The sequence below is a fragment of the Eulemur rufifrons genome, chromosome 7, assembly GCF_041146395.1.
Source record: "Eulemur rufifrons isolate Redbay chromosome 7, OSU_ERuf_1, whole genome shotgun sequence".
Classification (NCBI taxonomy): domain Eukaryota; kingdom Metazoa; phylum Chordata; class Mammalia; order Primates; family Lemuridae; genus Eulemur; species Eulemur rufifrons.
The window spans coordinates 201,435,192-201,450,650 of NC_090989.1; positions in this window are offsets into that span (position 1 = coordinate 201,435,192).

Here is a 15,459-nt window from a genome sequence, read left to right on the forward strand (position 1 = left end):
GCGTCCCTAATTTTTGTCACAGCTTCCAACTTGGAACGAACCAGAGAAAGCCCACCGTACTCTCATACCCAATCCCACAGGAGTCCTGCATCTGGTCAGTCGCCACCACCAGGGCTCCCTTGGACTCTTCCCTTTCTCCCACTGCACAGCTTCCCCACTCCTCCGTCTGCCTTTGGGTCTCTGCCAGACACAAGTGACAGTGGCTGAGTCCTTTGCTATGGCAAGTTCTGAATAAATAGCCTTTGCTTTTCTCATTGGGTTCGTCTTCATTTATTTCAGTGTTTGCCTTCTTATTGAGATATGTGAGTTCTGCATACATTTCGGATACAGGTCATTTATCAGATATATATATAATTTGCAAATATTTTTTCCCAGGAAGTGGTTTGTCTTCATCTTCTCAATGACTTCTTTTGAATCACAAAAGTTTTAATTTTGATGAAGTATTTATCAGACTTCCTTTATGGCTCATCTTTTTGGTACAATATCTAAAAAGTCTTTGCCTAACCCAAGATTGTAAAGATTTTCTCCTAGGTTTTCTTCTGGAACTTTAATAATTTTAGCTCTTGCATTTAATTTAATCCCATTATGATGTGAGACCACATTACACATGATTTCAGTTCTTTTAAATTTGTGAAGTTGATACCAGAATGTGATGAATGTTCTGTATAATAAGCTTGAGAAGAATATGCATTCTGCTGTTGTTAGATGAAGTATTCTCTTGATGTTAACTAGATCCAGTTGACTGATGATGTTGTTTAGTACAACTATGTCTGTTATGGTTAATTTTATGTATTAACTTGGCTGAGTCAACGGTGCCCAGATACGTGGTCAAACATTATTCTGGATATTTTTGTGAGGGTGTTTTGGATAAGATTAATATTTAAATTGGTTTACTGTAAGTAGATTGCTCTCCATATGGTGAGTGGTCCTTGCCCAATCAGTTGAAGTCATGAGTAGAACAAAAAGACTGACCTCCCCAGAGTAGGAGTTACTTCTGCAGCAGACAGCCTTTAGACCTGAACAGTTACACTGCATCACCCATGGTACTCCAGCCTGCTGGTCCTCTGTGCAGATATTGGACTTTCCAGCTCCACAATCACACAGCCAATTCCTTAGAATAAATCTCTCTCCCTATATACATAACATCCTATTGCTTCTGCTTCTCTGGAGAACCCTAATATAATGTCCTTATGGATTTGAGCCTGCCCTGTCTGTCAATTAGTTTCAATTACAATTGGAGCGGTGTTGAAATCTTCCACCATAATAGTTGATTCATCTATTTTTCCTTGCTGTCCTATCAGTCTTTTGCTCACATATTTTGGTGCTCTGCTGTTAAATGCATATACATTAAGGACTGTTATGTCTTCTTGGAGAATTATGTGATGCCCCTCTTTATTCCTGATAACTTTCCTTGCTCTGAAGTCAGCTGTGTCTGAAATTAATATAGTTATTCCTACTTTCTTTCGATTAGTGTTAGCATGGTGTATCTTTTCTCTATCCCTTTATTCTTCTTCCTTTCCACTTTTTTATATATGGTAAAAGACATATAACATAAAATTTACCATTTGAACCATTTTTAGGTGTACAATTCAATGACCATATGTAATTCACAATGTTGTACAACTATCACCACCATCAATTTCCAGAACTTTTCACCATCCCAAACAGAAATTCTGTACCCATTAAGCACTAACTCCCCATTTCCTCTCTCCTCCCAGCCTCTGGTAACCTGTATTCAGCTTTTTAAAAAAATTATGGGTACATAATAATTGTGTATCTTTATAGGTATATGTGATGTTTTGATATAGGTGTACAATGAGAATTAATCAAATTGGGGTAACTAGGGTATCCATCACCTCAGGTGTTTATCATTTCTTATTCCAATTCTACTCTTTTAGCTATTTTAAAGTATACCCTAACTTATTGTTGATTATAGTCACTTTGTTGTGCTATCAAATATTGTTCATTCTATCTAACTATCTAACTACATTTTTGCACCATTAACCATCCCCACTTTATCCCTCCCTCCCCGCTACCCTTCCCAGCCTCCAGTAACTGTCATTCTATTCTCTGTCTCCAGGAGATCAATTGTTTTTAACATTTAGCTCCCACATATGAGTGAGAACATGCGAGATTTGTCTTTTTGTGCTTGGCTTATTTTACTAAATATAATGTTCTCCAGTTCCATCCATGTTGTTGCAAATGGCAAGATTTTGTCCTTTTTTGTGGCTATAAAATATTCCATTGTGTATATGTACCAGAATTTCTTTATCCATTCATCCACTGGTGGACACTGAAGTTGATTCCAAATCTTGGCTATTGTGAATAGTGCTGCAATAAACATGGGAGTGCAGGTATCTTTTCAATATACTGATTTCCTCTTCTTTGGATATATACCCAGCAGTGGGATGGCTGGGTCATATGGTAGTTCTAGTTTCAGTTTTTTGAGGAGCCTCCATAGTGTTCTCCATAGTGGTTGCACTAATTTACACTCACACAAACAGTGTACAAGTGTTCCCCTTTCTCCACATCCTCACCAGCATTCATTATTGCCTGTCTTTTTGACAAAAGCCATTTTAACTGGAGTGAGATGATATCTCATTGTAGTTTTGATTTGCACTTCTCTGATGACTAGTGATGTTGAGCGTGTTTTCATATACCTGTTGGCCACTAGAATGTCTTCTTTTGAGAAATGTCTATTCAGATTCTTTGCCAATTTTCTTTTTCTTTCTTTCTTTTTTTTTTTTTTTTTAGACAGAGTCTCGCTCTGTTGCCCAGGCTAGAGGGCAGTGGTATCATCCTAGTTCCCTGCAACCTCAAACTCCTGGGCTCAAGCGACCCTCCTGCCTCAGCTTCCCAAGTAGCTGAAACTACAGGTGCGTGCCACCACACCTGGCTAATTTTTCTATTTTTTCTGTAGAGACAGGGTCTTGCTCTTGCTCAGGCTGGTCTCAAACTCCTGAACTCAAGCAATTCTCCTGCCTTGGCCTCCCAGAGCACTAGGATTACAGGTGCAAACCACTACACCCAGCCTTATTTTTCACTTTTGAAGGATAGTTTCACTAGATACAAAATTCTAGTTAGTGGTTTGTTTTCCTTTGAAAGCTTCAAATATTTCACTCTGCTCCACTCTCTTCCTGTTTGCATGGCTTCTGAAGAGAAGTCTGGTGTAATTCTCTCTGCTCCTCTGTAGGTAAGATGTTTTCTTCCTCTGGCTTTTTTCAAAATTTTCTGTTTGTCTTTGGTTTTCTGCAGTTTGAATATGATATGCCTAGGTGTAAATTTTTTGGCATTTATTATTCTTGGTATTGTCTGAGCTTCCTAGAACTGTGGTTAGGAGGCTGTCGTTAATTTTTGAAAATGCTCAGTTATTACATCAAGTATTTCTTCTGTTACCTTTACTCTTTCTTCTCCTTCTGGTATTCCCATTACATGTAAGCTACACCTTTGCAATTGTACCAAAGTTCTCATTCTGTTTCATTTTTTTTATTCCTTTCTTTGCTTTTCAGTTTGGGAAGTTTCCATTGACATATCTTGAAGCTGACTCTTTCCTTGACTGTACCCAGTCTACTAATAAGCCCATCAAAAGCACTCTTTATTTTGTTATGGTGTTTTTGATTTCCACCATTTCCTTTTGATTCTTAGAATTTCCACCTCTCTGCTTACATTACCCATCTGTTTTTGCATGTTATCCACTTTTTCTATGAGATCCTTTAACATATCAATCATAATTGTTTTAAATTCCTAATATAATAATTCCAAAGTCTCTATCATATCTGAGTCTGGTTCTGGTGCTTGATTTGTCTCTTCAGACTGTGTTTTTTGCCTTTTTGCATTTCTTGGAATTTTGTTTTGAAAGCCACACATGATATATTAAGTCAAAGAAACTGAGGTAAATAGGCCTGCAGGCATGAGGTTTAATGTTTGTCTGGTTAGGAATCAACTGTGTTTACTATTTGGAGTAGCTATAGGTATTAGAGGCTAAATTTCCTCTCATGTTCTTTTTTTTGTCTCTGCTGTTGGTTTTTGAATTTTTCTAGAGACTTCTTAAATAGGGTCTGATCTTCGCAGTTCTTTCCATTGTAATCCTTTGTTATCATACAGGAGCCAGTTGAGGTGGTGGTAAGGTGTCGGGGGATGGTGAGCGACTTATAACGCCATGATTATGTCAGGCTTTTAGTGGGCCTGGGAACCCTGGGGTGTTATCTTCACAAGTGCTTCTTGGCATTTTTCCTTTCTGAGATGAGACAGGAGGGCTAGATAGGGCTGATGTTGGGAATTTTCCTTTTTCCAAGGTAGTGAGATTCTGGTAAAACAGTTTCCCTTGAGGACAGGCCTTTGTTAGGAAGAACAAAGTGCTCTGGGCACATTTCAAAATGGCTACTTTCCCCTTGTCCTGCCAGGACTCTTTTCTTTGATCTTAATTCTGAGAACCTGGAGGAGCTCCTGGAGATAAAGCTCACAAAAGTGTGGGGGCCCCACTAAGACTCGGCCTCTTGGAGATTTTTTTTTTTAATAGAGAGAGGATCTTGCTCTGTTGCCCAGGCTGGGATGCAGTGGCATGATCATAGCTCACTGTAACCTTAAACTCCCAGGCTTAATGGATCCTCCCCCTTGATGAAAGCTTCCCAAGTAGCCGGGACTACAGGTGTGTGCCACCACACCTGGCTAGTATTTACAATTTTTTGTAGAGATGGGGTCTCATTATGTTGCCCAGCCTGGTCTTGAATTCCTGGCCTCAAGTGATCCTTCTGCCTCAGTTTCCCAAAGTGCTGGGCTTACAGGTGTGAGCCAGTGTGCTTGGCCTGGAGATTTTCATTCTTAAGCTTGTCCACACTGAGCCCCTGGACATTTGTCCATTAAAGCCTAAGTATTCCTACCAATAACTCCTCCAGGAGTGGGCTTTCCTCCTGGTAAGCTGTGATTCCATGTATTCACATTTCTCTCTAATTTTGGAGTGGTGACTTCAATTCTCTGACGTATCTAAGAAGAGTTGTTGATTTTCAGTTTGTTCAGCTTTTTTTCTTCTTGTGAGGATGTCTGACTGGAGACTGGAAGTTACAGCTCTAGCATTTACATCTATGTAAAAATTAGCATCTATGAGTTAATTTTTGTATATGGTATGAGGTATGGATATTTCAAAAATATGGATCTCAAATTGTCCCAGAATCATTTGTTGAAAAGACTATCTCTTGTCCGTCAATTGTTCTTGGCATTTTGGTAAAAACCAACAGGCGATAAATGTAAGGGTTTATTTCTGGACTCTTAGTTCTGTTGATTTGTATGCCTATTGTCATGCCAAGACCATAGTGTCTTGATGACTGTCGTAGCTTTAGAGTAAATTTAAAAATCAAGTGCTGTAAGTTCTCCAACTTTGTTCTTTTTCATAATTATTTTGGCTATTCTAGGTCTCTCGCATTGCATAAAATTTCAGGATCAGATAAGCAATTTCTATAAAAATGCCTGCTGGGATTTTTATAAGGATTATGTTGAATCTATCCATCATTCTGAAGAGTACTGTCATCTTAATAGTATTGTCTTCAGATCCATGAATACAAATTTCTCTCCATTTATTTAGATCTTCTTTACTTTCTCCCAGCAATGATTTCTTGTTTGCAGTGCACAAATCCCACACTTCCTTCATTAAATTTATTCCTATGGTTTTTATTCTTTTTCATGCAGTTATAAATGGAATTGTTTTCTCAATTTCACTCTTGTATTATTTGTTGCTAGTATACAGAAATATGATTGATTTTTAATTTAATTGATTTTGAAACAATTATAGGTTTATGGGAAGTTGCAAAAACACTGCAGAGAGGTTCTCTGTACCCTTCATTCATTTCTTCTGGTAGTTTATGGTACAATGTCAAAACCAGAAAATTGATATTGGTGTATATGTCAATAATCCTATGTCATTTTATCACATGTATAGATTAGCGAAACTACCACCTTAATCAAGATAAAATTATTTCATCACCTGACCATTGTGGTGCTCCTTTGTATTCATACCCATTCTTCTCCCAACCCTGACTCCTACCTCAAACCCCTGCAAATCCACTAATTCTTCATCTTTATAATTTGTCATTTTGAGATTATAAAAATTTAATCAGATTGTATTTAACCTTTAGAAAATGGCTTTTCCCTCCCTCAGCATAATGTTCTTGAGATCCATCCAAGGTGTTGGATGGATCACTAATTCATTCTTTTTTATCATTGAGTCATGTTCCGTGGTATAAATGTACCATAATTTGTTTAATCATTCATCTATTTAGGTTGTTTCTAGTTTAGGGTTATTCAAAATAAAGCTGCAATAAACAGGTGTGTACAGTGGTCCCACCTTGTCCATGGTTTCACTTTCTGCAGTTTCAGTTACCCATAATCAACTGCAATCTAAAAATATTAAACAGAAATTCCAGAAATATAGGCATACTTTAGCGATATTGCAGGTTTGGTCCCAGACCACCACAATAAAGCAAATATTGCAATAAAATGACTCACACAAATTTTTTGTTTCCCAGTGCATAAAAAATTATGTTTACACTATGCTGTAGTCTATTAAGTGTGCAATAGCATTGTATCTAAAACAATGTACATATCTTAATTAAAAATATTTTACTGCAGCCTGGTGTGGCAGGATGTACCTGGAGTCCCAACCTACTTGGGAGGTTGAAGCAGGAGTATGCTGGGGCCCAAGGATTCGAGGCTGGAGTGCAGTGGCTCTTCACAATGCTGTGGTTGCACCTGCTAAGAGCCACTGCACTCCAGCCTGCGCAACATAGCCAGACCTTACCCCTAAAAAAACCCCAAACTTTATTGCTAAAAAATGCTAACACAGAGTCACAAAGTGAGCACAAGCTGTTGGAAATACTGTGTAAATAGACTCGCTTGATGCAGGGTTGCCACAAACCTTTAATTTGTAAAAAAATGCAGTATTTGTGAGTAACAAAGCAAAGGACAATAAAACGAGGCATGTCTATAAACACTTCATAAGTTTTAAATTGTGTGCCATTCTGAGTAGTGTCATGAAATCTCATGCTGTCTCTGTCCCACCGCACCCGCCTGATAGTCACTTGGTAGCTGCATTGGTTATCAGATCGACTGTCTGTCATGGTATTGCAGTGTTTGCATTCAAGTAACATGTATTTAACTTAACAATGGCCCTAAAGTGCGAGAGTCATGATGTTGGCAATTTGGATTTGTCAAAGAGAAGCCATAAAGTGCTTCCTTTAAGTGAAAAGGTAAAAGTTCTTGACTTCATAGGGAAAGAAAAAGAATTGTATGATGAGGTTGCTAAAATCAGCTCAGTTATTGTTAATCTCTCACTGTGCCTACTTGATAAGTTAAACTTTATCATAGCTATGTATGTATAGGAAAAAAATTGTATATATAGGGTTCAGTGCTATCCGTAGTTTCAGGCATCCACTGGGGTCCTGGAACCTATCCCCTGAGGATAAGGGAGGACTACTGTACAGGTTTTTATGTAGAGATAAATTTTCATTTCTCTGGGATAAATGCCCAGAAGTGCAATTGCTGGGTCCTATGGTAAGTGTATATTTAGTTTTTAAAAAGAAAGCGCCGAACTATTTTTCAGAGTGGCTATTCCATTTTACATTCCCACCAACAATGGGTAGAAGGTTCACATTCTATACTTGTCAGTTTTTGAAACTGTCACTTTTTTCTTAAGCTGGTCTAATATGTGTGTAGTGATATTGTTTCTAGTCTTAATTTGCATTTTCCCAACGGCCACTGATGTTGAACATCTTGTCATGTGATTATCTGCCATCTGTGTATCTACATCAGTGAAATATCTCTTCATGTCTCTTGCCCACTGTCTAACTGGTTTGCTTTTTTCTTTAACTGTTTTGAGACCTCTTTATATATTCCGGATATGAATTGTCAGATTTGTATTTTGCAAATATTTTCTTCCAGCCTTTACCTTGTTTTTTTTTTTTTTTTTTTTTTATCCTCTTAGCAGTCTTATGCAGAGTTTTATATTTTGAATTCCAATCTATTACTGTTTTTTCTCTTAAGGGTCATGCTTTTGGTGACATGTCTAAGAACTCTTTACCAAGTCCTAGGTCCTAAACTTTCTCTTATGTTTTATTCTAAAAGTTTTAGAATTTTACACATTATATTCCACTTAATGTTAGCTTTTTAGGGTGAAAGTTGTATAAAATAAAATTAACCATTTTAAAGTAAATAATTCAGTAGCATTTAGTACACTCACAGTATTGTGCAACCACCACCTCTATCTGCTCTCAAAATGTTTTCATAATCCCAAAAGAAAACCCCACATCCCTTAAGCATTTTCTCCCCATTTCGTCCTCCCCTAGCCTTTGGCAACCACCAATCTTCTTTCTTTCTTTCTCTATGGAATCATATAATATTTGACTTTTTATGTCTAGCTTCTTCCACCTAGCATAATGTTTTCAAGGTTCATCTACTTGATAGCATGTATCAACATGTCATTCCTGTTTATAGGTGAATAATATAACATTGTATTCATACTATATTTTGTGTTTCCATTCACCTGTTAATGGTATTTGGGTTGTTTCCAAACTTTTGGCTATTATAAAGAGAGCCTATATGCACAAGTGTGTATATGGATTTAAGTACCTGTTTTCAATACTTTTGTGTATATACCTATGATAGGAACTGTTGGATCATATGGTAACTCTATGTTAAACTTTTTGAGGAACTGTCAAACTATTTTCCACAGCAGGTGAGCAATTTTATATTCCCACCAGCAATGTGTGAGGGTTATAATTTCTCCATATCATCAACATTTGTAATTTTCCTGGTTTAAAATTTTTTTATTATAGCAATCCTAGTGAGTGTTAAGAAGAACCTCACTGTGGTTTGAATTTGCATTTCTCTAATGAAGAATGATGTTCAGCATCTTTTCATGTGCTTATTGGCCATTTGCATATATTCTTCGGTGACATATCTAATATAGTCTTTTATTTTAAAAAATGGGTTGCTTGAATTTTTGTTGTTGCTTTGTACAAGTTCTTAATATATTCTGGATACTAGAGCCTTACCAGACATATGACTTGCAAACATTTTCTCCCATTCTGTAGGCTGTGTTTTTACTTTCTTGATAATCTTCTTTGATGTAGAGAAGTTTAAAATTTTTATGAAGTTCAATTTATCTATTTTCTTTCTTTCATTGCTGGTGCTTTTGGAGTTATAGCTGAAAATCTATTACCAAATCCAAGGTCTTGAAGATTTACTCGCATGTTTTCCTTTCAGAATGTTATAGGTTTTAGCTCTTATATTTAGGTTGATCCATTTTGAGTTGATTTTTGTGAAAGGTGTGAAACTTACCAACTACGTTCTTTTGCCTGTGGATACTCAGTTGTTCTGGCACCATTTGTTGAAAAGACTATTTTTTTTTTTGCCAATGAATGGTCTTGGCACCCATGTCAAAAATTAATTTGCCATAGATATATGGGTTTATTTCTGGACTCTCAATTTTATCCCTTTGACCTATATGTCTGCTCTTATGCCAATACCACACTGTTTTGATTACTATAGGTTTGTAGTAAGTTTTAAAATTGAGAAGTGTGAGTTCTCCAACTTTTTTCTTTTTCAAGATTGTTTCGGCCATTTGGGGCCCTTTGCGATTCCGTATGAATTTGAGGACCAGTATTTCCATTTATGCAAAAAAAAGCCATTGAAATTTTCTTAAGGATTGCATTGAATCTGTAGGTTGCTTTGGGTAGTAAGTATTGCCATCTTATGTAGTCTTCTAATTCATGAACATGTGATGTATATCCATTTATCTAGATCTTCCTTAATTTCTTTCAGCAGTGTTTTGTAGTTTTCAATGCACAAATCTTTCCTACCTTTGGTTAAATTTAGTCCAATGCCTTTTACTTTTGGATGTTACTGTAAATGGAATTTCTTTAATTTTCTTTTTGGATTGTTTGTTGCTGGTGCTTAGAAACTAAAGTATTTTTTGAGTGATCTTGTACCCTGTATCTTGGCCATATTTTCAGGACAATTTCTTGGTTTTCTCTTCTGTTCCAATGATCAATATGTCTACTCCTCCACCAGTAGCACAGTCTTGGTAGTGGTAGCTTTATTATAAGTTTTAAAATTCGTAGGATGATTCTTCATACAAAATTTGTTTTCTTTTTTTTTTTTTTTTTGCTTTTCCATATACATTAGAATAATCTTGTCTGTATCTATGGAACAAATATTGCTAGGATATTTATAAGAATTGGATTTGTTAAACTTATATATCAATTTGGAGAGAACTGATATCTTTATTAGGTGGAATCTTCCAATCCATTAACAGAGTATGTCTATTTTAGAACTCCTTTGCTTTCTTTCTTCAGCATTTTGTGTTTTCAGTATACAAATACTGTGTATGCTTCTTAGATTTACACCTAAATATTTCATTTTGAGCTACTGTAAATATTTTTTAATTTTGGTTTTGATATGTTCATTGTAATTTGTAAATATTGATCTTGTATTTGTGACATTGCTGAACTAACTTACAGTTCTAGGAATTTCTTTGTAGATTTATTAGGATTTTCTATATAAATTATCATGTCATCTGCGAATAGGAAGTTTTATTTCTTCCTTCCTGACATGTATGCCTTTTTGTGTGTTTTCCTGTTTTATTGTGCTAGCACTTCCAGTACTATTTTGAACAGTAGTGGTTAGAATGAACATCTTTGTTTTGTTCCTAACCTTAGGCAAAAAGGATTCAGGTTTCATCATTAAGTCTGATGCTAGTGTTAGCTTTTTCATAGATGTCTTTCATGATGAGAAAGTTCACTTCTATTCCTATTTTGGTGAGAGGTTTTTTAAAAAAAAAAAATCATAAATAGGCATTGGATTTTGTTAAATGCTTCATTTTTGTGTGAGGTGAGATGATTCTATGACTTTTATTCTTTATTCTATTAATGTAAGTATTACATTAAATGATTTTCAGATGTGAAACTCACCTTGCTCTTCCTTCAGTTGATCATAATGAAAAGAGAGAAGAAGAAAAAAAGAAACTTACCTTGCATTGTTGGGATAAATCCCACTTAGTCATGGTGTATAATACCTTTTACATATTGCTGAATATGATTTGGGAATATTTTGTCAAAATTTTTGGTGTTCGTGGTCAGGCAAGATACTGCTCAAGTTTTCTTATAATGTCTTTGGCTTTGGTGTTAAGGCAGGCCTCATAGAAGAGCTGACAAGTTGTCCAGTTCCATCTATTTTCTGAAAGATTTTGTGAAATATTATCATTTCTTCTCTAAATATTTAATAGAATTTACCAATGAAACCATGCTTTTATTTGTGGAAGATTTACTGAGTTCTAATTCACTTTCTTTACTTGTTAAGTGTCTACTCAGATATCCTACTTCAATTTGGGTAATTTACAACTTTCTAGGAATTTTTCTGTTTTAGGTAAGCTAATTTGTTGCTCTAAGTAGTTCAGAATATTCTCTCATAATCATTTTGATTTCTGTAAAGACAATTATGAAGTATCTTCTTTCATTCATGATTTGAGTAAGTTGTATCTTAGCTGTTATTTTCCTGTTTCATATAGCTAATAATCTGTCAATTTTATTGATTTTATCCAAGAATCAACTTTTGGTTTCATTATCTCTATTTTTTGTTTTGTTTTGTAGATTTCTGCTTTTGAGCTTTATTATTTTCTTCATTCTATTTGTGTTATGACTCTTCTTTTTGTAGTTTCTTAACCTAAAGCAATTGGGTTTAGACGGCTTTTTTTTTCTTTTTTGAGATAAAAGCAAGCATTTAAAGATATAAATTCTCCTCTAAGAACTGCTTTAGCTGCATTTCCTACATTTTCATGTGTTGTGTTTTTATTTTCACTCATCTTTTAAAATTTTCCTTCTAATTTCTTCTTTGGCCTATGGGGGTATTAAGAAGTTATGGATCGCTAATTAGAGATTAACTGGGTTCTTTTATGACCCAGTTATGGGTCATAGGTCGTACTTTGAATAATGTCTCTTTTTCAACTCAGTGAGATGAATTTTGTGTCTAAACATATGGAATATGCTGAAGAATGTTCCATGAATGCTTGAAAAGAATATGCATCCTACAAGTGTTGTATGTTTTATAAATGTCAGTTAGGTCAAGTTGATTGATAGTGTGGTTCAAATATTATTCTTTCTAATTTGCTGCCTGGTTGTTCTTTCAATTATTGATAGTGGTATACTGAAATATCCAACTACTATTTTTGAATTGTCTCTTTCTCTTTTCAAGTATGCCAGGTTTGCTTCATTTATTTTGGGGCTCTGTTTTTAGGTGTTTATATATTTATAATGTTATATCTTCCTAGTGTATCGATCTTTACATGGTTATGAAATGTCTCTCTTTGTCTCTAATATTTCTTTCCTTAAAGTCTCTTTTGTCCAACATTAATATGTCCTTCCAGTTCTCTTATGGTTATTGTTTGCATGGTATACATTTTACCAATCTACTTAAGTTTAACGTGCCTCTTTGTAAACAGCAGGATTGAGTCTTGCTTTTTAATCCTTTCTGAAAATCTGTGGTTTTTGAATGGGGTGTACAGTACAATCACATTTAATGTAATTACTGAAATGGTTGGATTTACATCTGCCAATTTGCAATTTTTTTCTTTATGTCTCATATCATTTTTGTTCTTCTGTTCCTTTACTGCTTTCTTTTATTCCAAATAAATATTCCTAGTGGGTCCTTTCAATACTTCTATTGAAAATTTTACTATATATTTTGAATTATATTATTAGTGATTGCTCTAGGGTTTATAATATGCATCTTACTTGATCAAAATATACATCAAAGTAATATGAACTGAATTATGGCAAAAACAGAATTTGTTCCAATATATCATCTTTTCTTTCCCCATCATTTGTGCTATCATTGTCATATAGATTACGTATGTTATATACCCAATAATACAGTGTTATAATGTTGTATATAATTTTAAGCATTTTAATGAAAAAAAAAAAGAGAGAAAAACATACCTAGAGAGTCTTTTACATTTACATATATACTTACCATTTATGGTGTTCCTCATTCTTTGCTGTGAGTTCAAGTTCTCTCTCATGTCACTTCCTTTCATCCTGGAGAACCTCTTGTACTATTTCTTGTTAGATATAATAGCATCAAATTCTATTGATCCTTATTTATCTGAATAAGGCTTATGTCATTTTCATTTTTAAAGGATAGTTTTGGTAGACACAGAATTCTTGTTTGACAACCTTTCTTTCAAAGTTTGAATGTTTCATGCCATTGCTTTCTTTTCTCCATTATTTCTGATGGGAGGTTGGCTGTTAATCGTATTCTTCTTCTTATTATTATTATTATTTGATTATATGTGATGTGTTACTTTTTTCTTGCTTTCAAGATTTTATATTTTATTTGCCTGCCACTTATCTGACTGTGAAGTGTCTAGGTGTGGATCTCTTTGTGTTTATATTTCGCACATATCTTCAAATATTTTGGGGGGCCTATTTCTCTTTCTTCTCTCTTTCTGGGGCTCCCACTATATTTATGTTGGTTCTCTTGATATTGTCCTATAGGTGCCTGGGGTTGTCTTCATTTTCCTTCCATCTTTTTTCTGTTTTTGGATTAAACAATTTTTACTGATTTAAGTTTGCTATTTCTTTATTCTGCCTTCTGAATCCTGCCTTTTATCCCCATTAATAAGTGTTTCCTTTCAGTTGTTGTAATTTTACAGTATGAGTAACTTAACACATTGACTGCCACATGAGAAAATTTTTTTTCCTTGGTGCCACGGTGTTTTATTATGAAAATAGAATAAAAACTTCAAAAACAAAATGATCCTTTCTAATTTAAAGAAAAATTTGTTATTTTTTATTGTTTTCTGTGCATGAGTTATACACAACTTGAAAAATAGTTCATGAGGGTCCCAAGGGAAACAGACATGTGAGTTACATATGCTTCACAAGGCCCCGGGCTCAAAACTAGTGTGAGTTAAATACAACTCACATGGCAGTTAATGTGTTAAACAACAGAAATTTATTTTCTCACAGTCCTCGAGGCTGGAAGTCTGAGATCAAGGTGTTAGCAGGGTTGGTTTCTTTTGAGGCCTCTTTTCTTGGCCATCTTCTCCCTGTGTCTTCACATGGTTTTCTCTGTATGTTTCTATGTCCAAATATCCTCTTCATGGAGAACACCAGTCAGATTAGATTAGGGTCCACCCCCAAAGACCTCACTTTAATTTAATTACCTTTTTAAAGGCCCCGCCTCCAAATACAGTCATATTTTGAAGTACTGAAGGTTACAGCTTCAACACATGAATTCTGCACATAGACGACTACTTCCTTAATGTCTCCAGCAGCACTTTAGGGCCCCCTGAGTCCCCTTGAGTACTGCTGATGTTTCTTCTGGAAGCATGGACCCCACTCACAGCATATGGGAAGAATTGGTACCAGTACCCTGGACAACCCTGGGCAATGTCAGGAAGGAGCCTAGAAATATGTAAAGGGGGTCTCCAGGCAGTGCTCGTGGACCATGTCTAGCAGCCCCTGAAAAGCTTTAATTTCTTTTAAAATCAGAGGAAAAAAATAAATGTAATACTGAATACATAATAATGAATCAGCCTGTATTATGTTCATCTTTACCTTAGCATAGTCATAAAATATAATTTATTTTTCTGTGAGTAGGAAGGAGTCTATGAAGGCAAAAGTGCCTCAGGTTGCAAATGACATAATGCAGCCCCGGGACAATGACATAGAATAGGATCTGGATGCCAGGTAATGACATTGGTATTAGGGCATCAGAGTTCTGCACAAATGACTCTCACTTCTTTGGCTTCTTGGGCTCTTTCCTTTCTTGTTCTTTTTTTGGGGGGGTGTTTGGCAAGCCCTTTAAGAGGTCAGCTGGAAAGGGATCTCAGAGAATGATGTTAGTCTCTAAGGTACATCAAAACTTATTTTTATTGATTGAGATTAATTCACATACTCCTTTAAAGTAAACAATGTAGTGGGTTTTATTAATAGTATATTCACAAGGTTGTGCAACCATTATCACTGTCAATTCTAAAATATTTTCATCACCTCAAAAGAAACCTGTGCCCATTACCCAACACTCTTCATATCCCCTCCTCCAGCCCCTGGAAACTAATAATCTATGTTGTCCTTGTGAATTTGTCTATTTTGGATATTTCATAAAATGAAATCATATAATGTGGCCTTTTGTGACTGGCTTTTTTTCACTGAGCATGTTTGCAAGGTTTATCCATGCTGCAGCATGCATCAGTACTTCATTCCTTTTTATTTATTTTTATTGAGATAAAACAGACAACGTATTAATAAAATTCACCATTTTAAAGTGGTTTTTAGTATACTTGCAATGCTGCACAATAATCAGCACTAATTCCAGAACAGTTTCATTACTCCAAAAATAAGTTCTCTACCCATTAAGTGACATCTTCCCATTTCCTCCCTCTCAGCTGTAAACAGCCATTAATCTACTTTC